The sequence below is a fragment of the Lolium perenne genome, chromosome 2, assembly GCF_019359855.2.
Source record: "Lolium perenne isolate Kyuss_39 chromosome 2, Kyuss_2.0, whole genome shotgun sequence".
NCBI lineage: Eukaryota > Viridiplantae > Streptophyta > Magnoliopsida > Poales > Poaceae > Lolium > Lolium perenne.
In genome coordinates, this window is record NC_067245.2 from 100,935,163 (window position 1) to 100,956,792 (window position 21,630).

General features: G+C 50.0%; 59 non-coding genes and 11 pseudogenes across 59 annotated transcripts; all 70 read left to right on the forward strand.

Moving 5' to 3' along the window:
* The first annotated feature begins 163 nt into the window (after positions 1-163).
* Positions 164-279, forward strand: LOC139836756 (5S ribosomal RNA). Its single transcript, XR_011753468.1, has one exon. It is a non-coding gene; the product is annotated as a 5S ribosomal RNA (ribosomal RNA).
* A 186-nt stretch (positions 280-465) lies between these two features.
* Positions 466-584, forward strand: LOC139837322 (5S ribosomal RNA). The gene has a single exon (XR_011753814.1). It is a non-coding gene; the product is annotated as a 5S ribosomal RNA (ribosomal RNA).
* A 187-nt stretch (positions 585-771) lies between these two features.
* Positions 772-890, forward strand: LOC139837440 (5S ribosomal RNA). Its single transcript, XR_011753933.1, has one exon. It is a non-coding gene; the product is annotated as a 5S ribosomal RNA (ribosomal RNA).
* Positions 891-1,078: 188 nt separating this feature from the next.
* Positions 1,079-1,197, forward strand: LOC139836345 (5S ribosomal RNA). Its single transcript, XR_011753043.1, has one exon. It is a non-coding gene; the product is annotated as a 5S ribosomal RNA (ribosomal RNA).
* Positions 1,198-1,391: 194 nt separating this feature from the next.
* On the forward strand, positions 1,392-1,510 carry LOC139837431 (5S ribosomal RNA). The gene has a single exon (XR_011753924.1). It is a non-coding gene; the product is annotated as a 5S ribosomal RNA (ribosomal RNA).
* Positions 1,511-1,698: 188 nt separating this feature from the next.
* On the forward strand, positions 1,699-1,817 carry LOC139836267 (5S ribosomal RNA). Its single transcript, XR_011752965.1, has one exon. It is a non-coding gene; the product is annotated as a 5S ribosomal RNA (ribosomal RNA).
* A 187-nt stretch (positions 1,818-2,004) lies between these two features.
* LOC139836215 (5S ribosomal RNA) lies at positions 2,005-2,123 on the forward strand. Its single transcript, XR_011752913.1, has one exon. It is a non-coding gene; the product is annotated as a 5S ribosomal RNA (ribosomal RNA).
* Positions 2,124-2,311: 188 nt separating this feature from the next.
* On the forward strand, positions 2,312-2,430 carry LOC139836346 (5S ribosomal RNA). Its single transcript, XR_011753044.1, has one exon. It is a non-coding gene; the product is annotated as a 5S ribosomal RNA (ribosomal RNA).
* Positions 2,431-2,624: 194 nt separating this feature from the next.
* On the forward strand, positions 2,625-2,743 carry LOC139836341 (5S ribosomal RNA). Its single transcript, XR_011753039.1, has one exon. It is a non-coding gene; the product is annotated as a 5S ribosomal RNA (ribosomal RNA).
* Positions 2,744-2,931: 188 nt separating this feature from the next.
* On the forward strand, positions 2,932-3,049 carry LOC139836858 (5S ribosomal RNA). Its single transcript, XR_011753575.1, has one exon. It is a non-coding gene; the product is annotated as a 5S ribosomal RNA (ribosomal RNA).
* A 188-nt stretch (positions 3,050-3,237) lies between these two features.
* Positions 3,238-3,356, forward strand: LOC139837323 (5S ribosomal RNA). Its single transcript, XR_011753815.1, has one exon. It is a non-coding gene; the product is annotated as a 5S ribosomal RNA (ribosomal RNA).
* A 187-nt stretch (positions 3,357-3,543) lies between these two features.
* LOC139837410 (5S ribosomal RNA) lies at positions 3,544-3,662 on the forward strand. The gene has a single exon (XR_011753903.1). It is a non-coding gene; the product is annotated as a 5S ribosomal RNA (ribosomal RNA).
* A 188-nt stretch (positions 3,663-3,850) lies between these two features.
* On the forward strand, positions 3,851-3,966 carry LOC139836881 (5S ribosomal RNA). The gene has a single exon (XR_011753602.1). It is a non-coding gene; the product is annotated as a 5S ribosomal RNA (ribosomal RNA).
* A 188-nt stretch (positions 3,967-4,154) lies between these two features.
* LOC139836347 (5S ribosomal RNA) lies at positions 4,155-4,273 on the forward strand. Its single transcript, XR_011753045.1, has one exon. It is a non-coding gene; the product is annotated as a 5S ribosomal RNA (ribosomal RNA).
* A 192-nt stretch (positions 4,274-4,465) lies between these two features.
* LOC139836733 (5S ribosomal RNA) lies at positions 4,466-4,585 on the forward strand. The gene has a single exon (XR_011753445.1). It is a non-coding gene; the product is annotated as a 5S ribosomal RNA (ribosomal RNA).
* A 188-nt stretch (positions 4,586-4,773) lies between these two features.
* LOC139836268 (5S ribosomal RNA) lies at positions 4,774-4,892 on the forward strand. Its single transcript, XR_011752966.1, has one exon. It is a non-coding gene; the product is annotated as a 5S ribosomal RNA (ribosomal RNA).
* Positions 4,893-5,079: 187 nt separating this feature from the next.
* Positions 5,080-5,198, forward strand: LOC139837374 (5S ribosomal RNA). The gene has a single exon (XR_011753866.1). It is a non-coding gene; the product is annotated as a 5S ribosomal RNA (ribosomal RNA).
* A 188-nt stretch (positions 5,199-5,386) lies between these two features.
* Positions 5,387-5,502, forward strand: LOC139836939 (5S ribosomal RNA). Its single transcript, XR_011753661.1, has one exon. It is a non-coding gene; the product is annotated as a 5S ribosomal RNA (ribosomal RNA).
* Positions 5,503-5,696: 194 nt separating this feature from the next.
* On the forward strand, positions 5,697-5,815 carry LOC139836342 (5S ribosomal RNA). Its single transcript, XR_011753040.1, has one exon. It is a non-coding gene; the product is annotated as a 5S ribosomal RNA (ribosomal RNA).
* Positions 5,816-6,003: 188 nt separating this feature from the next.
* On the forward strand, positions 6,004-6,122 carry LOC139836234 (5S ribosomal RNA). Its single transcript, XR_011752932.1, has one exon. It is a non-coding gene; the product is annotated as a 5S ribosomal RNA (ribosomal RNA).
* A 188-nt stretch (positions 6,123-6,310) lies between these two features.
* On the forward strand, positions 6,311-6,429 carry LOC139836343 (5S ribosomal RNA). The gene has a single exon (XR_011753041.1). It is a non-coding gene; the product is annotated as a 5S ribosomal RNA (ribosomal RNA).
* Positions 6,430-6,617: 188 nt separating this feature from the next.
* On the forward strand, positions 6,618-6,731 carry LOC139836986 (5S ribosomal RNA; annotated as a pseudogene).
* A 189-nt stretch (positions 6,732-6,920) lies between these two features.
* On the forward strand, positions 6,921-7,038 carry LOC139836861 (5S ribosomal RNA). The gene has a single exon (XR_011753579.1). It is a non-coding gene; the product is annotated as a 5S ribosomal RNA (ribosomal RNA).
* Positions 7,039-7,226: 188 nt separating this feature from the next.
* On the forward strand, positions 7,227-7,345 carry LOC139836222 (5S ribosomal RNA). Its single transcript, XR_011752920.1, has one exon. It is a non-coding gene; the product is annotated as a 5S ribosomal RNA (ribosomal RNA).
* Positions 7,346-7,533: 188 nt separating this feature from the next.
* LOC139837293 (5S ribosomal RNA) lies at positions 7,534-7,652 on the forward strand. The gene has a single exon (XR_011753784.1). It is a non-coding gene; the product is annotated as a 5S ribosomal RNA (ribosomal RNA).
* A 188-nt stretch (positions 7,653-7,840) lies between these two features.
* On the forward strand, positions 7,841-7,959 carry LOC139836395 (5S ribosomal RNA). The gene has a single exon (XR_011753094.1). It is a non-coding gene; the product is annotated as a 5S ribosomal RNA (ribosomal RNA).
* Positions 7,960-8,147: 188 nt separating this feature from the next.
* Positions 8,148-8,266, forward strand: LOC139836950 (5S ribosomal RNA). The gene has a single exon (XR_011753673.1). It is a non-coding gene; the product is annotated as a 5S ribosomal RNA (ribosomal RNA).
* A 187-nt stretch (positions 8,267-8,453) lies between these two features.
* LOC139836230 (5S ribosomal RNA) lies at positions 8,454-8,572 on the forward strand. Its single transcript, XR_011752928.1, has one exon. It is a non-coding gene; the product is annotated as a 5S ribosomal RNA (ribosomal RNA).
* A 188-nt stretch (positions 8,573-8,760) lies between these two features.
* On the forward strand, positions 8,761-8,879 carry LOC139837405 (5S ribosomal RNA). The gene has a single exon (XR_011753898.1). It is a non-coding gene; the product is annotated as a 5S ribosomal RNA (ribosomal RNA).
* A 188-nt stretch (positions 8,880-9,067) lies between these two features.
* Positions 9,068-9,183, forward strand: LOC139837089 (5S ribosomal RNA; annotated as a pseudogene).
* Positions 9,184-9,370: 187 nt separating this feature from the next.
* On the forward strand, positions 9,371-9,489 carry LOC139836235 (5S ribosomal RNA). Its single transcript, XR_011752933.1, has one exon. It is a non-coding gene; the product is annotated as a 5S ribosomal RNA (ribosomal RNA).
* A 187-nt stretch (positions 9,490-9,676) lies between these two features.
* On the forward strand, positions 9,677-9,792 carry LOC139837044 (5S ribosomal RNA; annotated as a pseudogene).
* Positions 9,793-9,979: 187 nt separating this feature from the next.
* LOC139837185 (5S ribosomal RNA) lies at positions 9,980-10,098 on the forward strand (annotated as a pseudogene).
* A 187-nt stretch (positions 10,099-10,285) lies between these two features.
* On the forward strand, positions 10,286-10,403 carry LOC139836831 (5S ribosomal RNA). The gene has a single exon (XR_011753547.1). It is a non-coding gene; the product is annotated as a 5S ribosomal RNA (ribosomal RNA).
* Positions 10,404-10,590: 187 nt separating this feature from the next.
* Positions 10,591-10,710, forward strand: LOC139836698 (5S ribosomal RNA). The gene has a single exon (XR_011753409.1). It is a non-coding gene; the product is annotated as a 5S ribosomal RNA (ribosomal RNA).
* Positions 10,711-10,898: 188 nt separating this feature from the next.
* LOC139836755 (5S ribosomal RNA) lies at positions 10,899-11,018 on the forward strand. Its single transcript, XR_011753467.1, has one exon. It is a non-coding gene; the product is annotated as a 5S ribosomal RNA (ribosomal RNA).
* A 188-nt stretch (positions 11,019-11,206) lies between these two features.
* Positions 11,207-11,325, forward strand: LOC139836415 (5S ribosomal RNA). Its single transcript, XR_011753117.1, has one exon. It is a non-coding gene; the product is annotated as a 5S ribosomal RNA (ribosomal RNA).
* A 188-nt stretch (positions 11,326-11,513) lies between these two features.
* On the forward strand, positions 11,514-11,656 carry LOC139836640 (5S ribosomal RNA; annotated as a pseudogene).
* A 188-nt stretch (positions 11,657-11,844) lies between these two features.
* LOC139837384 (5S ribosomal RNA) lies at positions 11,845-11,963 on the forward strand. The gene has a single exon (XR_011753877.1). It is a non-coding gene; the product is annotated as a 5S ribosomal RNA (ribosomal RNA).
* A 188-nt stretch (positions 11,964-12,151) lies between these two features.
* LOC139837088 (5S ribosomal RNA) lies at positions 12,152-12,269 on the forward strand (annotated as a pseudogene).
* Positions 12,270-12,455: 186 nt separating this feature from the next.
* On the forward strand, positions 12,456-12,571 carry LOC139837130 (5S ribosomal RNA; annotated as a pseudogene).
* A 187-nt stretch (positions 12,572-12,758) lies between these two features.
* LOC139837387 (5S ribosomal RNA) lies at positions 12,759-12,877 on the forward strand. The gene has a single exon (XR_011753880.1). It is a non-coding gene; the product is annotated as a 5S ribosomal RNA (ribosomal RNA).
* Positions 12,878-13,065: 188 nt separating this feature from the next.
* LOC139837087 (5S ribosomal RNA) lies at positions 13,066-13,183 on the forward strand (annotated as a pseudogene).
* A 186-nt stretch (positions 13,184-13,369) lies between these two features.
* On the forward strand, positions 13,370-13,486 carry LOC139836969 (5S ribosomal RNA; annotated as a pseudogene).
* A 188-nt stretch (positions 13,487-13,674) lies between these two features.
* On the forward strand, positions 13,675-13,793 carry LOC139836302 (5S ribosomal RNA). The gene has a single exon (XR_011753000.1). It is a non-coding gene; the product is annotated as a 5S ribosomal RNA (ribosomal RNA).
* Positions 13,794-13,981: 188 nt separating this feature from the next.
* LOC139837311 (5S ribosomal RNA) lies at positions 13,982-14,100 on the forward strand. The gene has a single exon (XR_011753802.1). It is a non-coding gene; the product is annotated as a 5S ribosomal RNA (ribosomal RNA).
* A 189-nt stretch (positions 14,101-14,289) lies between these two features.
* On the forward strand, positions 14,290-14,408 carry LOC139836531 (5S ribosomal RNA). The gene has a single exon (XR_011753236.1). It is a non-coding gene; the product is annotated as a 5S ribosomal RNA (ribosomal RNA).
* A 188-nt stretch (positions 14,409-14,596) lies between these two features.
* LOC139837312 (5S ribosomal RNA) lies at positions 14,597-14,715 on the forward strand. Its single transcript, XR_011753803.1, has one exon. It is a non-coding gene; the product is annotated as a 5S ribosomal RNA (ribosomal RNA).
* Positions 14,716-14,902: 187 nt separating this feature from the next.
* LOC139836542 (5S ribosomal RNA) lies at positions 14,903-15,020 on the forward strand. Its single transcript, XR_011753247.1, has one exon. It is a non-coding gene; the product is annotated as a 5S ribosomal RNA (ribosomal RNA).
* A 187-nt stretch (positions 15,021-15,207) lies between these two features.
* Positions 15,208-15,322, forward strand: LOC139836864 (5S ribosomal RNA). Its single transcript, XR_011753583.1, has one exon. It is a non-coding gene; the product is annotated as a 5S ribosomal RNA (ribosomal RNA).
* Positions 15,323-15,510: 188 nt separating this feature from the next.
* Positions 15,511-15,629, forward strand: LOC139836284 (5S ribosomal RNA). Its single transcript, XR_011752982.1, has one exon. It is a non-coding gene; the product is annotated as a 5S ribosomal RNA (ribosomal RNA).
* Positions 15,630-15,818: 189 nt separating this feature from the next.
* On the forward strand, positions 15,819-15,937 carry LOC139836802 (5S ribosomal RNA). Its single transcript, XR_011753517.1, has one exon. It is a non-coding gene; the product is annotated as a 5S ribosomal RNA (ribosomal RNA).
* A 186-nt stretch (positions 15,938-16,123) lies between these two features.
* Positions 16,124-16,242, forward strand: LOC139836661 (5S ribosomal RNA). The gene has a single exon (XR_011753368.1). It is a non-coding gene; the product is annotated as a 5S ribosomal RNA (ribosomal RNA).
* Positions 16,243-16,431: 189 nt separating this feature from the next.
* Positions 16,432-16,550, forward strand: LOC139837294 (5S ribosomal RNA). The gene has a single exon (XR_011753785.1). It is a non-coding gene; the product is annotated as a 5S ribosomal RNA (ribosomal RNA).
* Positions 16,551-16,737: 187 nt separating this feature from the next.
* On the forward strand, positions 16,738-16,856 carry LOC139836239 (5S ribosomal RNA). The gene has a single exon (XR_011752937.1). It is a non-coding gene; the product is annotated as a 5S ribosomal RNA (ribosomal RNA).
* Positions 16,857-17,044: 188 nt separating this feature from the next.
* On the forward strand, positions 17,045-17,159 carry LOC139836845 (5S ribosomal RNA). The gene has a single exon (XR_011753561.1). It is a non-coding gene; the product is annotated as a 5S ribosomal RNA (ribosomal RNA).
* A 188-nt stretch (positions 17,160-17,347) lies between these two features.
* On the forward strand, positions 17,348-17,466 carry LOC139836236 (5S ribosomal RNA). The gene has a single exon (XR_011752934.1). It is a non-coding gene; the product is annotated as a 5S ribosomal RNA (ribosomal RNA).
* Positions 17,467-17,654: 188 nt separating this feature from the next.
* LOC139837197 (5S ribosomal RNA) lies at positions 17,655-17,770 on the forward strand (annotated as a pseudogene).
* Positions 17,771-17,957: 187 nt separating this feature from the next.
* On the forward strand, positions 17,958-18,075 carry LOC139836716 (5S ribosomal RNA). The gene has a single exon (XR_011753428.1). It is a non-coding gene; the product is annotated as a 5S ribosomal RNA (ribosomal RNA).
* A 188-nt stretch (positions 18,076-18,263) lies between these two features.
* Positions 18,264-18,380, forward strand: LOC139836842 (5S ribosomal RNA). The gene has a single exon (XR_011753558.1). It is a non-coding gene; the product is annotated as a 5S ribosomal RNA (ribosomal RNA).
* A 188-nt stretch (positions 18,381-18,568) lies between these two features.
* LOC139836798 (5S ribosomal RNA) lies at positions 18,569-18,685 on the forward strand. The gene has a single exon (XR_011753513.1). It is a non-coding gene; the product is annotated as a 5S ribosomal RNA (ribosomal RNA).
* A 188-nt stretch (positions 18,686-18,873) lies between these two features.
* On the forward strand, positions 18,874-18,992 carry LOC139836785 (5S ribosomal RNA). Its single transcript, XR_011753500.1, has one exon. It is a non-coding gene; the product is annotated as a 5S ribosomal RNA (ribosomal RNA).
* A 188-nt stretch (positions 18,993-19,180) lies between these two features.
* Positions 19,181-19,297, forward strand: LOC139837030 (5S ribosomal RNA; annotated as a pseudogene).
* Positions 19,298-19,482: 185 nt separating this feature from the next.
* On the forward strand, positions 19,483-19,601 carry LOC139836914 (5S ribosomal RNA). Its single transcript, XR_011753636.1, has one exon. It is a non-coding gene; the product is annotated as a 5S ribosomal RNA (ribosomal RNA).
* A 188-nt stretch (positions 19,602-19,789) lies between these two features.
* Positions 19,790-19,908, forward strand: LOC139836271 (5S ribosomal RNA). Its single transcript, XR_011752969.1, has one exon. It is a non-coding gene; the product is annotated as a 5S ribosomal RNA (ribosomal RNA).
* Positions 19,909-20,095: 187 nt separating this feature from the next.
* Positions 20,096-20,214, forward strand: LOC139836242 (5S ribosomal RNA). The gene has a single exon (XR_011752940.1). It is a non-coding gene; the product is annotated as a 5S ribosomal RNA (ribosomal RNA).
* Positions 20,215-20,401: 187 nt separating this feature from the next.
* Positions 20,402-20,520, forward strand: LOC139836250 (5S ribosomal RNA). The gene has a single exon (XR_011752948.1). It is a non-coding gene; the product is annotated as a 5S ribosomal RNA (ribosomal RNA).
* A 188-nt stretch (positions 20,521-20,708) lies between these two features.
* LOC139836662 (5S ribosomal RNA) lies at positions 20,709-20,827 on the forward strand. The gene has a single exon (XR_011753369.1). It is a non-coding gene; the product is annotated as a 5S ribosomal RNA (ribosomal RNA).
* Positions 20,828-21,015: 188 nt separating this feature from the next.
* Positions 21,016-21,134, forward strand: LOC139837313 (5S ribosomal RNA). The gene has a single exon (XR_011753804.1). It is a non-coding gene; the product is annotated as a 5S ribosomal RNA (ribosomal RNA).
* Positions 21,135-21,324: 190 nt separating this feature from the next.
* LOC139836220 (5S ribosomal RNA) lies at positions 21,325-21,443 on the forward strand. The gene has a single exon (XR_011752918.1). It is a non-coding gene; the product is annotated as a 5S ribosomal RNA (ribosomal RNA).
* Positions 21,444-21,630: the final 187 nt, after the last annotated feature.

Here is a 21,630-nt window from a genome sequence, read left to right on the forward strand (position 1 = left end):
TTCATGGTGAAGTTAGGACGATATTTTTTTGCGGGCACTCGTGCTCGGCTATTGGTGATGAGAAACGGTGGTGCGGATGAAAAAGAGGATGGACATGGTACAAAATAGAGCAGACAAAGAGCGGGAGGAGCAAGCATAAGGGAAAATGAGTGCATAACATGTCGGATGCGATCATACCAGCACTAAAGCACCGGATCCCATCAGAACTCCGGTTAAGCGTGCTTGGGCGAGAGTAGTACTAGGATGGGTGACCTCCGGGAAGTCCTCGTGTTGCATCCCTCCTTTGGCGTCACGCGGCGACATTCATGGTGAAGTTAGGACGATATTTTTTTGCGGGCACTCGTGCTCGGCTATTGGTGATGGGAAACGGTGGTGCGGATGAAAAAGAAGATGGACATGGTACAAAATAGAGCAGACAAAGAGCGGGAGGAGCAAGCATAAGGGAAAATGAGTGCATAACATGTCGGATGCGATCATACCAGCACTAAAGCACCGGATCCCATTAGAACTCCGAAGTTAAGCGTGCTTGGGCGAGAGTAGTACTAGGATGGGTGACCTCCTGGGAAGTCCTCGTGTTGCATCCCTCCTTTTTTGCGTCACGCGGCGACATTCATGGTGAAGTTAGGACGATATTTTTTTGCGGCACTCGTGCTCGGCTATTGGTGATGGGAAACGGTGGTGCGGATGAAAAAGAGGATGGACATGGTACAAAATAGAGCAGACAAAGAGCGGGAGGAGCAAGCATAAGGGAAAATGAGTGCATAACATGTTGGATGCGATCATACCAGCACTAAAGCACCGGATCCCATCAGAACTCCGAAGTTAAGCGTGCTTGGGCGAGAGTAGTACTAGGATGGGTGACCTCCTGGGAAGTCCTCGTGTTGCATCCCTCCTTTTTTGCGTCACGCGGCGACATTCATGGTGAAGTTAGGACGATATTTTTTTGCGGGCACTCGTGCTCGGCTATTGATGATGGGAAACGGTGGTGCGGATGAAAAAGAGGATGGACATGGTACAAAATAGAGCAGACAAAGAGCGGGAGGAGCAAGCATAAGGGAAAATGAGTGCATAACATGTCGGATGCGATCATACCAGCACTAAAGCACCGGATCCCATTAGAACTCCGAAGTTAAGCGTGCTTGGGCGAGAGTAGTACTAGGATGGGTGGCCTCCTGGGAAGTCCTCGTGTTGCATACCTCCTTTTTTGCGTCACGCGGCGACATTCATGGTGAAGTTAGGACGATGATGATAATTTTTTGCGGGCACTCGTGCTCGGCTATTGGTGATGGGAAACGGTGGTGCGGATGAAAAAGAGGAAGGACATGGTACAAAATAGAGCAGACAAAGAGCGGGAGGAGCAAGCATAAGGGAAAATGAGTGCATAACATGTCTGATGCGATCATACCGGCACTAAAGCACCGGATCCCATTAGAACTCCGAAGTTAAGCGTGCTTGGGCGAGAGTAGTACTAGGATGGGTGACCTCCTGGGAAGTCCTCGTGTTGCATCCCTCCTTTTTTGCGTCACGCGGCGACATTCATGGTGAAGTTAGGACGATATTTTTTTGCGGGCACTCGTGCTCGGCTATTGGTGATGGGAAACGGTGGTGCGGATGAAAAAGAGGATGGACATGGTACAAAATAGAGCAGACAAAGAGCGGGAGGAGCAAGCATAAGGGAAAATGAGTGCATAACATGTCGGATGCGATCATACCAGCACTAAAGCACCGGATCCCATCAGAACTCCGAAGTTAAGCGTGCTTGGGCGAGAGTAGTACTAGGATGGGTGACCTCCTAGGAAGTCCTCGTGTTGCATACCTCCTTTTTTGCGTCACGCAGCAACATTCATGGTGTAGTTAGGACGATATTTTTTTGCGGGCACTCGTGCTCGGCTATTGGTGATGGGAAACGGTGGTGCGGATGAAAAAGTGGATGACATGCTACAAAATAGAGCAGACAAAGAGCGGGAGGAGCAAGCATAAGGGAAAATGAGTGCATAACATGTCGGATGCGATCATACCAGCACTAAAGCACCGGATCCCATCAGAACTCCGAAGTTAAGCGTGCTTGGGCGAGAGTAGTACTAGGATGGGTGACCTCCTGGGAAGTCCTCGTGTTGCATCCCTCCTTTTTTGCGTCACGCGGCGACATTCATGGTGAAGTTAGGACGATATTTTTTTGCGGGCACTCGTGCTCGGCTATTGGTGATGGGAAACGGTGGTGCGGATGAAAAAGAGGATGGACATGGTACAAAATAGAGCAGACAAAGAGCGGGAGGAGCAAGCATAAGGGAAAATGAGTGCATAACATGTCGGATGCGATCATACCAGCACTAAAGCACCGGATCCCATTAGAACTCCGAAGTTAAGCGTGCTTGGGCGAGAGTAGTACTAGGATGGGTGGCCTCCTGGGAAGTCCTCGTGTTGCATACCTCCTTTTTTGCGTCACGCGGCGACATTCATGGTGAAGTTAGGACGATGATGATATTTTTTTGCGGGCACTCGTGCTCGGCTATTGGTGATGGGAAACGGTGGTGCGGATGAAAAAGAGGAAGGACATGGTACAAAATAGAGCAGACAAAGAGCGGGAGGAGCAAGCATAAGGGAAAATGAGTGCATAACATGTCTGATGCGATCATACCAGCACTAAAGCACCGGATCCCATTAGAACTCCGAAGTTAAGCGTGCTTGGGCGAGAGTAGTACTAGGATGGGTGACCTCCTGGGAAGTCCTCGTGTTGCATACCTCCTTTTTTGCGTCACGCGGCAACATTCATGGTGAAGTTAGGACGATATTTTTTTGCGGGCACTCGTGCTCGGCTATTGGTGATGGGAAACGGTGGTGCGGATGAAAAAGAGGATGGACATGGTACAAAATAGAGCAGACAAAGAGCGGGAGGAGCAAGCATAAGGGAAAATGAGTGCATAACATGCCGGATGCGATCATACCAAAGCACTAAAGCACCGGATCCCATCGAACTCCGGTTAAGCGTGCTTGGGCGAGAGTAGTACTAGGATGGGTGACCTCCTGGGAAGTCCTCGTGTTGCATCCCTCCTTTTTTGCGTCACGCGGCGACATTCATGGTGAAGTTAGGACGATATTTTTTTGCGGGCACTCGTGCTCGGCTATTGGTGATGAGAAACGGTGGTGCGGATGAAAAAGAGGATGGACATGGTACAAAATAGAGCAGACAAAGAGCGGGAGGAGCAAGCATAAGGGAAAATGAGTGCATAACATGTCGGATGCGATCATACCAGCACTAAAGCACCGGATCCCATTAGAACTCCGAAGTTAAGCGTGCTTGGGCGAGAGTAGTACTAGGATGGGTGACCTCCTGGGAAGTCCTCGTGTTGCATCCCTCCTTTTTTGCGTCACGCAGCAACATTCATGGTGTAGTTAGGACGATATTTTTTTGCGGGCACTCGTGCTCGGCTATTGGTGATGGGAAACGGTGGTGCGGATGAAAAAGTGGATGACATGCTACAAAATAGAGCAGACAAAGAGCGGGAGGAGCAAGCATAAGGGAAAATGAGTGCATAACATGTCGGATGCGATCATACCAGCACTAAAGCACCGGATCCCATCAGAACTCCGAAGTTAAGCGTGCTTGGGTGAGAGTAGTACTAGGATGGGTGACCTCCTGGGAAGTCCTCGTGTTGCATCCCTCCTTTTTTGCGTCACGCGGCGACATTCATGGTGAAGTTAGGACGATATTTTTTTGCGGGCACTCGTGCTCGGCTATTGGTGATGGGAAACGGTGGTGCGGATGAAAAAGAGGATGGACATGGTACAAAATAGAGCAGACAAAGAGCGGGAGGAGCAAGCATAAGGGAAAATGAGTGCATAACATGTTGGATGCGATCATACCAGCACTAAAGCACCGGATCCCATCGAACTCCGGTTAAGCGTGCTTGGGTGAGAGTAGTACTAGGATGGGTGACCTCCTGTGAAGTACTCTTGTTGCATCCCTCCTTTTTTGCGTCACGCGGCGACATTCATGGTGAAGTTAGGACGATATTTTTTTGCGGGCACTCGTGCTCGGCTATTGATGATGGGAAATGGTGGTGCGGATGAAAAAGAGGATGGACATGGTACAAAATAGAGCAGACAAAGAGCGGGAGGAGCAAGCATAAGGGAAAATGAGTGCATAACATGTCGGATGCGATCATACCAGCACTAAAGCACCGGATCCCATTAGAACTCCGAAGTTAAGCGTGCTTGGGCGAGAGTAGTACTAGGATGGGTGGCCTCCTGGGAAGTCCTCGTGTTGCATACCTCCTTTTGCGTCACGCGGCGACATTCATGGTGAAGTTAGGACGATGATGATATTTTTTTGCGGGCACTCGTGCTCGGCTATTGGTGATGGGAAACGGTGGTGCGGATGAAAAAGAGGAAGGACATGGTACAAAATAGAGCAGACAAAGAGCGGGAGGAGCAAGCATAAGGGAAAATGAGTGCATAACATGTCGGATGCGATCATACCAAAGACTAAAGCACCGGATCCCATTAGAACTCCGAAGTTAAGCGTGCTTGGGCGAGAGTAGTACTAGGATGGGTGACCTCCTGGGAAGTCCTCGTGTTGCATACCTCCTTTTTTGCGTCACGCGGCAACATTCATGGTGAAGTTAGGACGATATTTTTTTGCGGGCACTCGTGCTCGGCTATTGGTGATGGGAAACGGTGGTGCGGATGAAAAAGAGGATGGACATGGTACAAAATAGAGCAGACAAAGAGCGGGAGGAGCAAGCATAAGGGAAAATGAGTGCATAACATGTCGGATGCGATCATACCAGCACTAAAGCACCGGATCCCATCAGAACTCCGAAGTTAAGCGTGCTTGGGCGAGAGTAGTACTAGGATGGGTGACCTCCTAGGAAGTCCTCGTGTTGCATACCTCCTTTTTTGCGTCACGCAGCAACATTCATGGTGTAGTTAGGACGATATTTTTTTGCGGGCACTCGTGCTCGGCTATTGGTGATGGGAAACGGTGGTGCGGATGAAAAAGTGGATGACATGCTACAAAATAGAGCAGACAAAGAGCGGGAGGAGCAAGCATAAGGGAAAATGAGTGCATAACATGTCGGATGCGATCATACCAGCACTAAAGCACCGGATCCCATCAGAACTCTGAAGTTAAGCGTGCTTGGGCGAGAGTAGTACTAGGATGGGTGACCTCCTGGGAAGTCCTCGTGTTGCATCCCTCCTTTTTTGCGTCACGCGGCGACATTCATGGTGAAGTTAGGACGATATTTTTTTGCGGGCACTCGTGCTCGGCTATTGGTGATGGGAAACGGTGGTGCGGATGAAAAAGAGGATGGACATGGTACAAAATAGAGCAGACAAAGAGCGGGAGGAGCAAGCATAAGGGAAAATGAGTGCATAACATGTCGGATGCGATCATACCAGACTAAAGCACCGGATCCCATTAGAACTCCGGTTAAGCGTGCTTGGGCGAGAGTAGTACTAGGATGGGTGGCCTCCTGGGAAGTCCTCGTGTTGCATACCTCCTTTTTTGCGTCACGCGGCGACATTCATGGTGAAGTTAGGACGATGATGATATTTTTTTGCGGGCACTCGTGCTCGGCTATTGGTGATGGGAAACGGTGGTGCGGATGAAAAAGAGGAAGGACATGGTACAAAATAGAGCAGACAAAGAGCGGGAGGAGCAAGCATAAGGGAAAATGAGTGCATAACATGTCTGATGCGATCATACCAGCACTAAAGCACCGGATCCCATTAGAACTCCGAAGTTAAGCGTGCTTGGGCGAGAGTAGTACTAGGATGGGTGACCTCCTGGGAAGTCCTCGTGTTGCATACCTCCTTTTTTGCGTCACGCGGCAACATTCATGGTGAAGTTAGGACGATATTTTTTTGCGGGCACTCGTGCTCGGCTATTGGTGATGGGAAACGGTGGTGCGGATGAAAAAGAGGATGGACATGGTACAAAATAGAGCAGACAAAGAGCGGGAGGAGCAAGCATAAGGGAAAATGAGTGCATAACATGTCGGATGCGATCATACCAGCACTAAAGCACCGGATCCCATCAGAACTCCGAAGTTAAGCGTGCTTGGGCGAGAGTAGTACTAGGATGGGTGACCTCCTAGGAAGTTCTCGTGTTGCATACCTCCTTTTTTGCGTCACGCAGCAACATTCATGGTGAAGTTAGGACGATATTTTTTTGCGGGCACTCGTGCTCGGCTATTGGTGATGGGAAACGGTGGTGCGGATGAAAAAGAGGATGGACATGGTACAAAATAGAGCAGACAAAGAGCGGGAGGAGCAAGCATAAGGGAAAATGAGTGCATAACATGTCTGATGCGATCATACCAGCACTAAAGCACCGGATCCCATTAGAACTCCGAAGTTAAGCGTGCTTGGGCGAGAGTAGTACTAGGATGGGTGACCTCCTGGGAAGTCCTCGTGTTGCATACCTCCTTTTTTGCGTCACGCGGCAACATTCATGGTGAAGTTAGGACGATATTTTTTTGCGGGCACTCGTGCTCGGCTATTGGTGATGGGAAATGGTGGTGCGGATGAAAAAGAGGATGGACATGGTACAAAATAGAGCAGACAAAGAGCGGGAGGAGCAAGCATAAGGGAAAATGAGTGCATAACATGTCGGATGCGATCATACCAGCACTAAAGCACCGGATCCCAACAGAACTCCGAAGTTAAGCGTGCTTGGGCTAGAATAGTACTAGGATTTTTACGAGGAAGTCCTCGTGTTGCATCCCTCCTTTTTTTGCGTCACGCGGCGACATTCATGGTGAAGTTAGGACGATATTTTTTTGCGGGAACTCGTGCTCGGCTATTGGTGATGGGAAACGGTGGTGCGGATGAAAAAGAGGATGGACATGGTACAAAATAGAGCAGACAAAGAGCGGGAGGAGCAAGCATAAGGGAAAATGAGTGCATAACATGTCGGATGCGATCATACCAGCACTAAAGCACCGGATCCCATCGTAACTCCGGGTTAAGCATGCTTGGGCGAGAGTAGTACTAGGATGGGTGACCTCCTGGGAAGTCCTCGTGTTGCATCCCTCCTTTTTTGCGTCACGCGGCGACATTCATGGTGAAGTTAGGACGATATTTTTTTGCGGGCACTCGTGCTCGGCTATTGGTGATGGGAAACGGTGGTGCGGATGAAAAATAGGATGGACATGGTACAAAATAGAGCAGACAAAGAGCGGGAGGAGCAAGCATAAGGGAAAATGAGTGCATAACATGTCGGATGCGATCATACCAGCACTAAAGCACCGGATCCCATCAGAACTCCGAAGTTAAGCGTGCTTGGGCGAGAGTAGTACTAGGATGGGTGACCTCCTGGGAAGTCCTCGTGTTGCATCCCTCCATTTTTGCGTCACGCGGCGACATTCATGGTGAAGTTAGGACGATATTTTTTTGCGGGCACTCGTGCTCGGCTATTGGTGATGGGAAATGGTGGTGCGGATGAAAAAGAGGATGGACATGGTACAAAATAGAGCAGACAAAGAGCGGGAGGAGCAAGCATAAGGGAAAATGAGTGCATAACATGTTGGATGCAATCATACCAGCACTAAAGCACCGGATCCCATCAGAACTCCGAAGTTAAGCGTGCTTGGGCGAGAGTAGTACTAGGATGGGTGACCTCCTGGGAAGTCCTCGTGTTGCATCCCTCCGTTTTTGCGTCACGCGGCGACATTCATGGTGAAGTTAGGACGATATTTTTATGCGGGCACTCGTGCTCGGCTATTGGTGATGGGAAACGGTGGTGCGGATGAAAAAGAGGATGGACATGGTACAAAATAGAGCAGACAAAGAGCGGGAGGAGCAAGCATAAGGGAAAATGAGTGCATAACATGTCGGATGCGATCATACAAGCACTAAAGCACCGGATCCCATCAGAACTCCGAAGTTAAGCGTGCTTGGGCGAGAGTAGTACTAGGATGGGTGACCTCCTGGGAACTCCCCGTGTTGCATCCCTCCTTTTTCGCGTCACGCGGCGACATTCATGGTGAAGTTAGGACGATATTTTTTTGCGGGCACTCGTGCTCGGCTATTGGTGATGGGAAACGGTGGTGCGGATGAAAAATAGGATGGACATGGTACAAAATAGAGCAGACAAAGAGCGGGAGGAGCAAGCATAAGGGAAAATGAGTGCATAACATGTCGGATGCGATCATACCAAAGCACTAAAGCACCGGATCCCATCGTAACTCCGGTTAAGCATGCTTGGGCGAGAGTAGTACTAGGATGGGTGACCTCCTGGGAAGTCCTCGTGTTGCATCCCTCCTTTTTGCGTCACGCGGCGACATTCATGGTGAAGTTAGGACGATATTTTTTTGCGGGCACTCGTGCTCGGCTATTGGTGATGGGAAACGGTGGTGCGGATGAAAAAGAGGATGGACATGGTACAAAATAGAGCAGACAAAGAGCGGGAGGAGCAAGCATAAGGGAAAATGAGTGCATAACATGTCGGATGCGATCATACCAGCACTAAAGCACCGGATCCCATCAGAACTCCGAAGTTAAGCGTGCTTGGGCGAGAGTAGTACTAGGATGGGTGACCTCCTGGGAAGTCCTCGTGTTGCATCCCTCCTTTTTTGCGTCACGCGGCGACATTCATGGTGAAGTTAGGACGATATTTTTTTGCGGGCACTCGTGCTCGGCTATTGGTGATGGGAAACGGTGGTGCGGATGAAAAAGAGGATGGACATGGTACAAAATAGAGCAGACAAAGAGCGGGAGGAGCAAGCATAAGGGAAAATGAGTGCATAACATGTCGGATGCGATCATACCAGCACTAAAGCACCGGATCCCATCAGAACTCCGAAGTTAAGCGTGCTTGGACGAGAGTAGTACTAGGATGGGTGACCTCCTGGGAAGTCCCCGTGTTGCATCCCTCCTTTTTCGCGTCACGCGGCGACATTCATGGTGAAGTTAGGACGATATTTTTTTGCGGGCACTCGTGCTCGGCTATTGGTGATGGGAAACGGTGGTGCGGATGAAAAATAGGATGGACATGGTACAAAATAGAGCAGACAAAGAGCGGGAGGAGCAAGCATAAGGGAAAATGAGTGCATAACATGTCGGATGCGATCATACCAGACTAAAGCACCGGATCCCATCGTAACTCCGGTTAAGCATGCTTGGGCGAGAGTAGTACTAGGATGGGTGACCTCCGGGGAACTCCTCGTGTTGCATCCCTATTTTTGGCGTCACGCGGCGACATTCATGGTGAAGTTAGGACGATATTTTTTTGCGGGCACTCGTGCTCGGCTATTGGTGATGGGAAACGGTGGTGCGGATGAAAAAGAGGATGGACATGGTACAAAATAGAGCAGACAAAGAGCGGGAGGAGCAAGCATAAGGGAAAATGAGTGCATAACATGTCGGATGCGATCATACCAGCACTAAAGCACCGGATCCCATCAGAACTCCGAAGTTAAGCGTGCTTGGGCGAGAGTAGTACTAGGATGGGTGACCTCCTGGGAAGTCCTCGTGTTGCATCCCTCCTTTTTTGCGTCACGCGGCGACATTCATGGTGAAGTTAGGACGATATTTTTTTGCGGCACTCGTGCTCGGCTATTGGTGATGGGAAACGGTGGTGCGGATGAAAAAGAGGATGGACATGGTACAAAATAGAGCAGACAAAGAGCGGGAGGAGCAAGCATAAGGGAAAATGAGTGCATAACATGTCGGATGCGATCATACCAGACTAAAGCACCGGATCCCATCGTAACTCCGGTTAAGCGTGCTTGGACGAGAGTAGTACTAGGATGGGTGACCTCCTGGGAAGTCCCCGTGTTGCATCCCTCCTTTTTCGCGTCACGCGGCGACATTCATGGTGAAGTTAGGACGATTTTTTTTGCGGGCACTCGTGCTCGGCTATTGGTGATGGGAAACGGTGGTGCGGATGAAAAATAGGATGGACATGGTACAAAATAGAGCAGACAAAGAGCGGGAGGAGCAAGCATAAGGGAAAATGAGTGCATAACATGTCGGATGCGATCATACCAGCACTAAAGCACCGGATCCCATCAGAACGCCCGCTATAGCCTGGGGTGGGCGAGAGTAGTACTAGGATGGGTGACCTCCTGGGAAGTCCTCGTGTTGCATCCCTCCTTTTTTGCGTCACGCGGCGACATTCATGGTGAAGTTAGGACGATATTTTTTTGCGGCACTCGTGCTCGGCTATTGGTGATGGGAAACGGTGGTGCGGATGAAAAAGAGGATGGACATGGTACAAAATAGAGCAGACAAAGAGCGGGAGGAGCAAGCATAAGGGAAAATGAGTGCATAACATGTCGGATGCGATCATACCAACACTAAAGCACCGGATCCCATCGTAACTCCGAAGTTAAGCGTGCTTGGGCGAGAGTAGTACTAGGATGGGTGACCTCCGGGAAGTCCTCGTGTTGCATCCTCCTTTTTTGCGTCACGCGGCGACATTCATGGTGAAGTTAGGACGATATTTTTTTGCGGGCACTCTTGCTCGGCTATTGGTGATGGGAAACGGTGGTGCGGATGAAAAAGAGGATGGACATGGTACAAAATAGAGCAGACAAAGAGCGGGAGGAGCAAGCATAAGGGAAAATGAGTGCATAACATGTCGGATGCGATCATACCAAAGACTAAAGCACCGGATCCCATCGGAACTCCGAAGTTAAGCGTGCTTGGGCGAGAGTAGTACTAGGATGGGTGACCTCCTGGGAAGTCCTCGTGTTGCATCCCTCCTTTTTTGCGTCACGCGGCGACATTCATGGTGAAGTTAGGACGATATTTTTTTGCGGGCACTCTTGCTCGGCTATTGGTGATGGGAAACGGTGGTGCGGATGAAAAAGAGGATGGACATGGTACAAAATAGAGCAGACAAAGAGCGGGAGGAGCAAGCATAAGGGAAAATGAGTGCATAACATGTCGGATGCGATCATACCAAAGACTAAAGCACCGGATCCCATCAGAACTCCGAAGTTAAGCGTGCTTGGACGAGAGTAGTACTAGGATGGGTGACCTCCTGGGAAGTCCTCGTGTTGCATACCTCCTTTTTTGGGTCACGCGGCGACATTCATGGTGAAGTTAGGACGATATTTTTTTGCGGGCACTCGTGCTCGGCTATTGGTGATGGGAAACGGTGGTGCGGATGAAAAAGAGGATGGACATGGTACAAAATAGAGCAGACAAAGAGCGGGAGGAGCAAGCATAAGGGAAAATGAGTGCATAACATGTCAGATGCGATCATACCAGCACTAAAGCACCGGATCCCATCAGAACTCCGAAGTTAAGCGTGCTTGGGCGAGAGTAGTACTAGGATGGGTGACCTCCTGGGAAATCCGCGTGGTGCATCACTCCTTTTTCGATTCACGCGGCGATCTTCATGGTGAAGTTAGGACGATATTTTTTTGCGGGCACTCGTGCTCGGCTATTGGTGATGGGAAACGGTGGTGCGGATGAAAAAGAGGATGGACATGGTACAAAATAGAGCAGACAAAGAGCGGGAGGAGCAAGCATAAGGGAAAATTAGTGCATAACATGTCGGATGCGATCATACCAGCACTAAAGCACCGGATCCCATCAGAACTCCGAAGTTAAGCGTGCTTGGGCGAGAGAAGTTAAGCGTGCTTGGGCGAGAGTAGTACTAGGATGGGTGACCTCCTGGGAAGTCCCCGTGTTGCATCCCTCCTTTTTCGCGTCACGCGGCGACATTCATGGTGAAGTTAGGACGATATTTTTTTGCGGGCACTCGTGCTCGGCTATTGGTGATGGGAAACGGTGGTGCGGATGAAAAATAGGATGGACATGGTACAAAATAGAGCAGACAAAGAGCGGGAGGAGCAAGCATAAGGGAAAATGAGTGCATAACATGTCGGATGCGATCATACCAGCACTAAAGCACCGGATCCCATCAGAACTCCGAAGTTAAGCGTGCTTGGGCGAGAGTAGTACTAGGATGGGTGACCTCCTGGGAAGTCCTCGTGCTGCATCCCTCCTTTTTTGCGTCACGCGGCGACATTCATGGTGAAGTTAGGACGATATTTTTTTGCGGGCACTCGTGCTCGGCTATTGGTGATGGGAAACGGTGGTGCGGATGAAAAAGAGGATGGACATGGTACAAAATAGAGCAGACAAAGAGCGGGAGGAGCAAGCATAAGGGAAAATGAGTGCATAACATGTCGGATGCGATCATACCAAAGACTAAAGCACCGGATCCCATCGAACTCCGGTTAAGCGTGCTTGGGCGAGAGTAGTACTAGGATGGGTGACCTCCTCGGGAAGTCCTCGTGTTGCATCCTCCTTTTCGCGTCACGCGGCGACATTCATGGTGAAGTTAGGACGATATTTTTTTGCGGGCACTCGTGCTCGGCTATTGGTGATGGGAAACGGTGGTGCGGATGAAAAAGAGGATGGACATGGTACAAAATAGAGCAGACAAAGAGCGGGAGGAGCAAGCATAAGGGAAAATGAGTGCATAACATGTTGGATGCGATCATACCAAAGACTAAAGCACCGGATCCCATCGTAACTCCGGTTAAGCGTGCTTGGGCGAGTAGTACTAGGATGGGTGACCTCCTGGGAAGTCCTCGTGTTGCATCCCTCCTTTTTGGGTCACGCGGCGACATTCATGGTGAAGTTAGGACGATATTTTTTTGCGGGCACTCGTGCTCGGCTATTGGTGATGGGAAACGGTGGTGCGGATGAAAAAGAGGATGGACATGGTACAAAATAGAGCAGACAAAGAGCGGGAGGAGCAAGCATAAGGGAAAATGAGTGCATAACATGTCGGATGCGATCATACCAGCACTAAAGCACCGGATCCCATCAGAACTCCAAAGTTAAGCGTGCTTGGGCGAGAGTAGTACTAGGATGGGTGACCTCCTGGGAAGTCCTCGTGTTGCATCCCTCCTTTTTCGCGTCACGCGGCGACATTCATGGTGAAGTTAGGACGATATTTTTTTGCGGGCACTCGTGCTCGGCTATTGGTGATGGGAAACGGTGGTGCGGATGAAAAAGAGGATGGACATGGTACAAAATAGAGCAGACAAAGAGCGGGAGGAGCAAGCATAAGGGAAAATGAGTGCATATCATGTCGGATACGATCATACCAGCACTACAGCACCGGATCCCATCGTAACTCCGGGTTAAGCGTGCGTGGGCGAGAGTAGGACTAGGATGGGTGACCTCCCGGGAAGTCCTCGTGTTGCATCCCTCCCGTTTGGCGTCACGCGGCGACAGTCATGGTGAAGTTAGGACGATATTTTTGCGGGCACTCGTGCTCGGCTATTGGTGATGGGAAACGGTGGTGCGGATGAAAAAGAGGATGGACATGGTACAAAATAGAGCAGATAAAGAGCGGGAGGAGCAAGCATAAGGGAAAATGAGTGCATAACATGTCGGATGCGATCATACCAAAGCACTAAAGCACCGGATCCCATCGAACTCCGGTTAAGCGTGCTTGGGCGAGAGTAGTACTAGGATGGGTGACCTCCGGGAAGTCCTCGTGTTGCATTCCTCCTTTTTTGCGTCACGCGGCGACATTCATGGTGAAGTTAGGACGATATTTTTTTGCGGGCACTCGTGCTCGGCTATTGGTGATGGGAAATGGTGGTGCGGATGAAAAAGAGGATGGACATGGTACAAAATAGAGCAGACAAAGAGCGGGAGGAGCAAGCATAAGGGAAAATGAGTGCATAACATGTCGGATGCGATCATACCAGCACTAAAGCACCGGATCCCATCAGAACTCCGAAGTTAAGCGTGCTTGGGCGAGAGTAGTACTAGGATGGGTGACCTCCTGGGAAGTCCTCGTGTTGAATCCCTCCTTTTTTGCGTCACGCGGCGACATTCATGGTGAAGTTAGGACGATATTTTTTTGCGGGCACTCGTGCTCGGCTATTGGTGATGGGAAACGGTGGTGCGGATGAAAAAGAGGATGGACATGGTACAAAATAGAGCAGATAAAGAGCGGGAGGAGCAAGCATAAGGGAAAATGAGTGCATAACATGTCGGATGCGATCATACCAGCACTAAAGCACCGGATCCCATCAGAACTCCGAAGTTAAGCGTGCTTGGGCGAGAGTAGTACTAGGATGGGTGACCTCCTGGGAAGTCCCCGTGTTGCATCCCTCATTTTTTTGCGTCACGCGGCGACATTCATGGTGAAGTTAGGACGATATTTTTTTGCGGGCACTCGTGCTCGGCTATTGGTGATGGGAAACGGTGGTGCGGATGAAAAAGAGGATGGACATGGTACAAAATAGAGCAGACAAAGAGCGGGAGGAGCAAGCATAAGGGAAACTGAGTGCATAATATGTTGGATGCAATCATACCAGCACTAAAGCACCGGATCCCATCAGAACTCCGAAGTTAAGCGTGCTTGGGCGAGAGTAGTACTAGGATGGGTGACCTCCAGGGAAAACAACGTGGTGCATCCCTCCTTTTTTGCGTCACGCGGCGACATTCATGGTGAAGTTAGGACGATATTTTTATGCGGGCACTCGTGCTCGGCTATTGGTGATGGGAAACGGTGGTGCGGATGAAAAAGAGGATGGACATGGTACAAAATAGAGCAGACAAAGAGCGGGAGGAGCAAGCATAAGGGAAAATGAGTGCATAACATGTCGGATGCGATCATACCAGCACTAAAGCACCGGATCCCATCAGAACTCCGAAGTTAAGCGTGCTTGGGCGAGAGTAGTACTAGGATGGGTGACCTCCTGGGAAGTCCCCGTGTTGCATCCCTCCTTTTTTGCGTCACGCGGCGACATTCATGGTGAAGTTAGGACGATATTTTTTTGCGGGACTCGTGCTCGGCTATTGGTGATGGGAAACGGTGGTGCGGATGAAAAATAGGATGGACATGGTACAAAATAGAGCAGACAAAGAGCGGGAGGAGCAAGCATAAGGGAAAATGAGTGCATAACATGTCGGATGCGATCATACCAGCACTAAAGCACCGGATCCCATCAGAACTCCGAAGTTAAGCGTGCTTGGGCGAGACTAGTACTAGGATGGGTTACCTCCTGGGAAGTCCTCGTTTGCATCCCTCCTTTTTTGCATCACGCGGCGACATTCATGGTGAAGTTAGGACGATATTTTTTTGTGGCACTCGTGCTCGGCTATTGGTGATGGGAAATGGTGGTGCAGATGAAAGAGAGGATGGACATGGTACAAAATAGAGCAGACAAAGAGCGGGAGGAGCAAGCATAAGGGAAAATGAGTGCATAACATGTAGGATGCGATCATACCAGCACTAAAGCACCGGATCCCATCAACTCCGGTTAAGCGTGCTTGGGCGAGAGTAGTACTAGGATGGGTGACCTCCTGGGAAGTCCTCGTGTTGCATCCCTCCTTTTTTGCGTCACACGGCGACATTCATGGTGAAGTTAGGACGATATTTTTTTGCGGCCACTCGTGCTCGGCTATTGGTGATGGGAAACGGTGGTGCGGATGAAAAAGAGTATGGACATGGTACAAAATAGAGCAGACAAAGAGCGGGAGGAGCAAGCATAAGGGAAAATGAGTGCATAACATGTCGGATGCGATCATACCAGCACTAAAGCACCGGATCCCATCAGAACTCCGAAGTTAAGCGTGCTTGGGCTAGAGTAGTACTAGGATGGGTGACCTCCCGGGAAGTCCTCGTGTTGCATCCCTCCTTTTTTTGCGTCACGCGGCGACATTCATGGTGAAGTTAGGACGATATTTTTTTGCGGGCACTCGTGCTCGGCTATTGGTGATGGGAAACGGTGGTGCGGATGAAAAAGAGGATGGACATGGTACAAAATAGAGCAGACAAAGAGCGGGAGGAGCAAGCATAAGGGAAAATGAGTGCATAACATGTCGGATGCGATCATACCACAACTAAAGCACCGGATCCCATCGTAACTCCGAAGTTAAGTGTGCTTGGGCGAGAGTAGTACTAGGATGGGTGACCTCCTGGGAAGTCCTCGTGTTGCATCCCTCCTTTTTGCGTCACGCGGCGACATTCATGGTGAAGTTAGGACGATATTTTTTGCGGGCACTCGTGCTCGGCTATTGGTGATGGGAAACGGTGGTGCGGATGAAAAAGAGGATGGACATGGTACAAAATAGAGCAGACAAAGAGCGGGAGGAGCAAGCATAAGGGAAAATGAGTGCATAACATGTTGGATGCGATCATACCATCACTAAAGCACCGGATCCCATCAGAACTCCGAAGTTAAGCATGCTTGGGCGAGAGTAGTACTAGGATGGGTGACCTCCTGGGAAGTCGTCGTGTTGCATCCCTCCTTTTTTGCGTCACGCGGCGACATTCATGGTGAAGTTAGGACGATATTTTTTTTGCGGGCACTCGCGCTCGGCTATTGGTGATGGGAAGCGGTGGTGCGGATGAAAAATAGGATGGACATGGTACAAAATAGAGCAGACAAAGAGCGGGAGGAGCAAGCATAAGGGAAAATGAGTGCATAACATGTCGGATGCAATCATACCAGCACTAAAGCACCGGATCCCATCAGAACTCCGAAGTTAAGCGTGCTTGGGCGAGAGTAGTACTAGGATGGGTGACCTCCTGGGAAGTCCTCGTGTTGCATCCCTCCTTTTTTGCGTCACGCGGCGACATTCATGGTGAAGTTAGGACGATATTTTTTTGTGGCACTCGTGCTCGGCTATTGGTGATGGGAAACGGTGGTGCGGATGAAAAAGAGGATGGACATGGTACAAAATAGAGCAGACAAAGAGCGGGAGGAGCAAGCATAAGGGAAAATGAGTGCATAACATGTCGGATGCGATCATACCAGCACTAAAGCACCGGATCCCATCAGAACTCCGAAGTTAAGCGTGCTTGGGCGAGAGTAGTACTAGGATGGGTGACCTCCTGGGAAGTCCTCGTGTTGCATCCCTCCTTTTTTGCGTCACACGGCGACATTCATGGTGAAGTTAGGACGATATTTTTTTGCGGCCACTCGTGCTCGGCTATTGGTGATGGGAAACGGTGGTGCGGATGAAAAAGAGTATGGACATGGTACAAAATAGAGCAGACAAAGAGCGGGAGGAGCAAGCATAAGGGAAAATGAGTGCATAACATGTCGGATGCGATCATACCAGCACTAAAGCACCGGATCCCATCATAACTCCGGAGTTAAGCGTGCTTGGGCGAGAGTAGTACTAGGATGGGTGACCTGGAAGTCCTCGTGTTGCATCCCTCCTTTTTTGCGTCACGCGGCGACATTCATGGTGAAGTTAGGACGATATTTTTTTGCGGGCACTCGTGCTCGGCTATTGGTGATGGGAAACGGTGGTGCGGATGAAAAAGAGTATGGACATGGTACAAAATAGAGCAGACAAAGAGCGGGAGGAGCAAGCATAAGGGAAAATGAGTGCATAACATGTTGGATGCGATCATACCAGCACTAAAGCACCGGATCCCATCAGAACTCCGAAGTTAAGCGTGCTTGGCCGAGAGTAGTACTAGGATGGGTGACCTCCTGGGAAGTCCTCGTGTTGCATCCCTCCTTTTTTGCGTCACGCGGCGACATTCATGGTGAAGTTAGGACGATATTTTTTTGCGGGCACTCGTGCTCGGCTATTGGTGATGGGAAACGGTGGTGCGGATGAAAAAGAGGATGGACATGGTACAAAATAGAGCGAACAAATAGCGGGAGGAGCAAGCATAAGGGAAAATGAGTGCATAACATGTCGGATGCGATCATAACATCTCAAAAGCACCTGATCCCATCGTAACTCCGGTTAAGCGTGCTTGGGCGAGAGTAGTACTAGGATGGGTGACCTCCGGGAAGTCCTCGTGTTGCACCCCCCCTTTTTTGCTCAACGCGGCGACATTCATGGTGAAGTTAGGACGATATTTTTTGCGGGCACTCGTGCTCGGCTATTGGTGATGGGAAACGGTGGTGCGGATGAAAAAGAGGATGGACATGGTACAAAATAGAGCAGACAAAGAGCGGGAGGAGCAAGCATAAGGGAAAATGAGTGCATAACATGTCGGATGCGATCATACCAACACTAAAGCACCGGATCCCATCAGAACTCCGGGTTAAGCGTGCTTGGGCGAGAGTAGTACTAGGATGGGTGACCTCCTGGGAAGTCCTCGTGTTGCATCCCTCCTTTTTTGCGTCACGCGGCGACATTCATGGTGAAGTTAGGACGATATTTTTATGCGGGCACTCGTGCTCGGCTATTGGTGATGGGAAACGGTGGTGCGGATGAAAAAGAGGATGGACATGGTACAAAATAGAGCAGACAAAGAGCGGGAGGAGCAAGCATAAGGGAAAATGAGTGCATAACATGTTGGATGCGATCATACCAGCACTAAAGCACCGGATCCCATCGTAACTCCGGTTAAGCGTGCTTGGACGAGAGTAGTACTAGGATGGGTGACCTCCTGGGAAGTCCTCGTGTTGCATCCCTCCTTTTTTGGGTCATGCGGCGACATTCATGGTGAAGTTAGGACGATATTTTTTTGCGGGCACTCGTGCTCGGCTATTGGTGATGGGAAACGGCGGTGCGGATGAAAAAGAGGATGGACATGGTACAAAATAGAGCAGACAAAGAGCGGGAGGAGCAAGCATAAGGGAAAATGAGTGCATAACATGTCGGATGCGATCATACCAGCACTAAAGCACCGGATCCCATCGTAACTCCGGTTAAGCGTGCTTGGGCGAGAGTAGTACTAGGATGGGTGACCTCCTGGGAAGTCCTCGTGTTGCATCCCTCCTTTTTTGCGTCACGCGGCGACATTCATGGTGAAGTTAGGACGATATTTTTTTGCGGGCACTCGTGCTCGGCTATTGGTGATGGGAAACGGTGGTGCGGATGAAAAAGAGGATGGACATGGTACAAAATAGAGCAGACAAAGAGCGGGAGGAGCAAGCATAAGGGAAAATGAGTGCATAACATGTCGGATGCGATCATACCAAAGCACTAAAGCACCGGATCCCATCAACTCCGAAGTTAAGCGTGCTTGGGCGAGAGTAGTACTAGGATGGGTGACCTCCTGGGAAGTCCTCGTGTTGCATCCCTCCTTTTTTGCGTCACGCGGCGACATTCATGGTGAAATTAGGACGATATTTTTTTGCGGGCACTCGTGCTCGGCTATTGGTGATGGGAAACGGTGGTGCGGATGAAAAAGAGGATGGACATGGTACAAAATAGAGCAGACAAAGAGCGGGAGGAGCAAGCATAAGGGAAAATGAGTGCATAACATGTTGGATGCGATCATACCATCACTAAAGCACCGGATCCCATCGTAACTCCGGTTAAGCATGCTTGGGCGAGAGTAGTACTAGGATGGGTGACCTCCTGGGAAGTCGTCGTGTTGCATCCTCCTTTTGCGTCACGCGGCGACATTCATGGTGAAGTTAGGACGATATTTTTTTGCGGGCACTCGTGCTCGGCTATTGGTGATGGGAAGCGGTGGTGCGGATGAAAAATAGGATGGACATGGTACAAAATAGAGCAGACAAAGAGCGGGAGGAGCAAGCATAAGGGAAAATGAGTGCATAACATGTCGGATGCGATCATACCAAAGCACTAAAGCACCGGATCCCATCGTAACTCCGGTTAAGCGTGCTTGGGCGAGAGTAGTACTAGGATGGGTGACCTCCTGGGAAGTCCCCGTGTTGCATCCCTCCTTTTTTGCGTCACGCGGCGACATTCATGGTGAAGTTAGGACGATATTTTTTTGCGGGCACTCGTGCTCGGCTATTGGTGATGGAAAACGGTGGTGCGGATGAAAAAGAGGATGGACATGGTACAAAATAGAGCAGACAAAGAGCGGGAGGAGCAAGCATAAGGGAAAATGAGTGCATAACATGTTGGATGCGATCATACCATCACTAAAGCACCGGATCCCATCAGAACTCCGAAGTTAAGCGTGCTTGGGCGAGAGTAGTACTAGGATGGGTGACCTCCTGGGAAGTCCTCGTGTTGCATCCCTCCTATTTTGCGGCACGCGACGACATTCATGGTGAAGTTAGGACGATATTTTTTTGTGGCACTCGTGCTCGGCTATTGGTGATGGGAAACGGTGGTGCAGATGAAAAAGAGAATGGACATGGTACAAAATAGAGCAGAGAAAGAGCGGGAGGAGCAAGCATAAGGGAAAATGAGTGCATAACATGTTGGATGCGATCATACCAGCACTAAAGCACCGGATCCCATCAGAACTCCGAAGTTAAGCGTGCTTGGGCGAGAGTAGTACTAGGATGGGTGACCTCCTGGGAAGTCCTCGTGTTGCATCCCTCCTTTTTGCGTCACGCGGCGACATTCATGGTGAAGTTAGGACGATATTTTTTTGCGGGCACTCGTGCTCGGCTATTGGTGATGGGAAACGGTGGTGCGGATGAAAAAGAGGATGGACATGGTACAAAATAGAGCACATAAAGAGCGGGAGGAGCAAGCATAAGGGAAAATGAGTGCATAACATGTCGGATGCGATCATACCAGCACTAAAGCACCGGATCCCATCAGAACTCCGAAGTTAAGCGTGCTTGGGCGAGAGTAGTACTAGGATGGGTGACCTCCTGGGAAGTCCTCGTGTTGCATCCCTCCTTTTTTGCGTCACGCGGCGACATTCATGGTGAAGTTAGGACGATATTTTTTTGCGGGCACTCGTGCTCGGCTATTGGTGATGGGAAACGGTGGTGCGGATGAAAAAGAGGATGGACATGGTACAAAATAGAGCAGACAAAGAGCGGGAGGAGCAAGCATAAGGGAAAATGAGTGCATAACATGTTGGATGCGATCATACCATCACTAAAGCACCGGATCCCATCAGAACTCCGAAGTTAAGCATGCTTGGGCGAGAGTAGTACTAGGATGGGTGACCTCCTGGGAAGTCGTCGTGTTGCATCCCTCCTTTTTTGCGTCACGCGGCGACATTCATGGTGAAGTTAGGACGATATTTTTTTGCGGGCACTCGCGCTCGGCTATTGGTGATGGGAAGCGGTGGTGCGGATGAAAAATAGGATGGACATGGTACAAAATAGAGCAGACAAAGAGCGGGAGGAGCAAGCATAAGGGAAAATGAGTGCATAACATGTCGGATGCGATCATACCAGCACTAAAGCACCGGATCCCATCAGAACTCCGAAGTTAAGCGTGCTTGGGCGAGAGTAGTACTAGGATGGGTGACCTCCTGGGAAGTCCCCGTGTTGCATCCCTCCTTTTTTTGCGTCACGCGGCGACATTCATGGTGAAGTTAGGACGATATTTTTTTTGCGGGCACTCGTGCTCGGCTATTGGTGATGGAAAACGGTGGTGCGGATGAAAAAGAGGATGGACATGGTACAAAATAGAGCAGACAAAGAGCGGGAGGAGCAAGCATAAGGGAAAATGAGTGCATAACCTGTTGGATGCGATCATACCAGCACAAAAGCACCGGATCCCATCAGAACTCCGAAGTTAAGCGTGCTTGGGCGAGAGTGGTACTAGGATGGGTGACCTCCTGGGAAGTCCTCGTGTTGCATCCCTCCTATTTTGCGTCACGCGACGACATTCATGGTGAAGTTAGGACGATATTTTTTTGTGGCACTCGTGCTCGGCTATTGGTGATGGGAAACGGTGGTGCAGATGAAAAAGAGAATGGGCATGGTACAAAATAGAGCAGAGAAAGAGCGGGAGGAGCAAGCATAAGGGAAAATGAGTGCATAACATGTT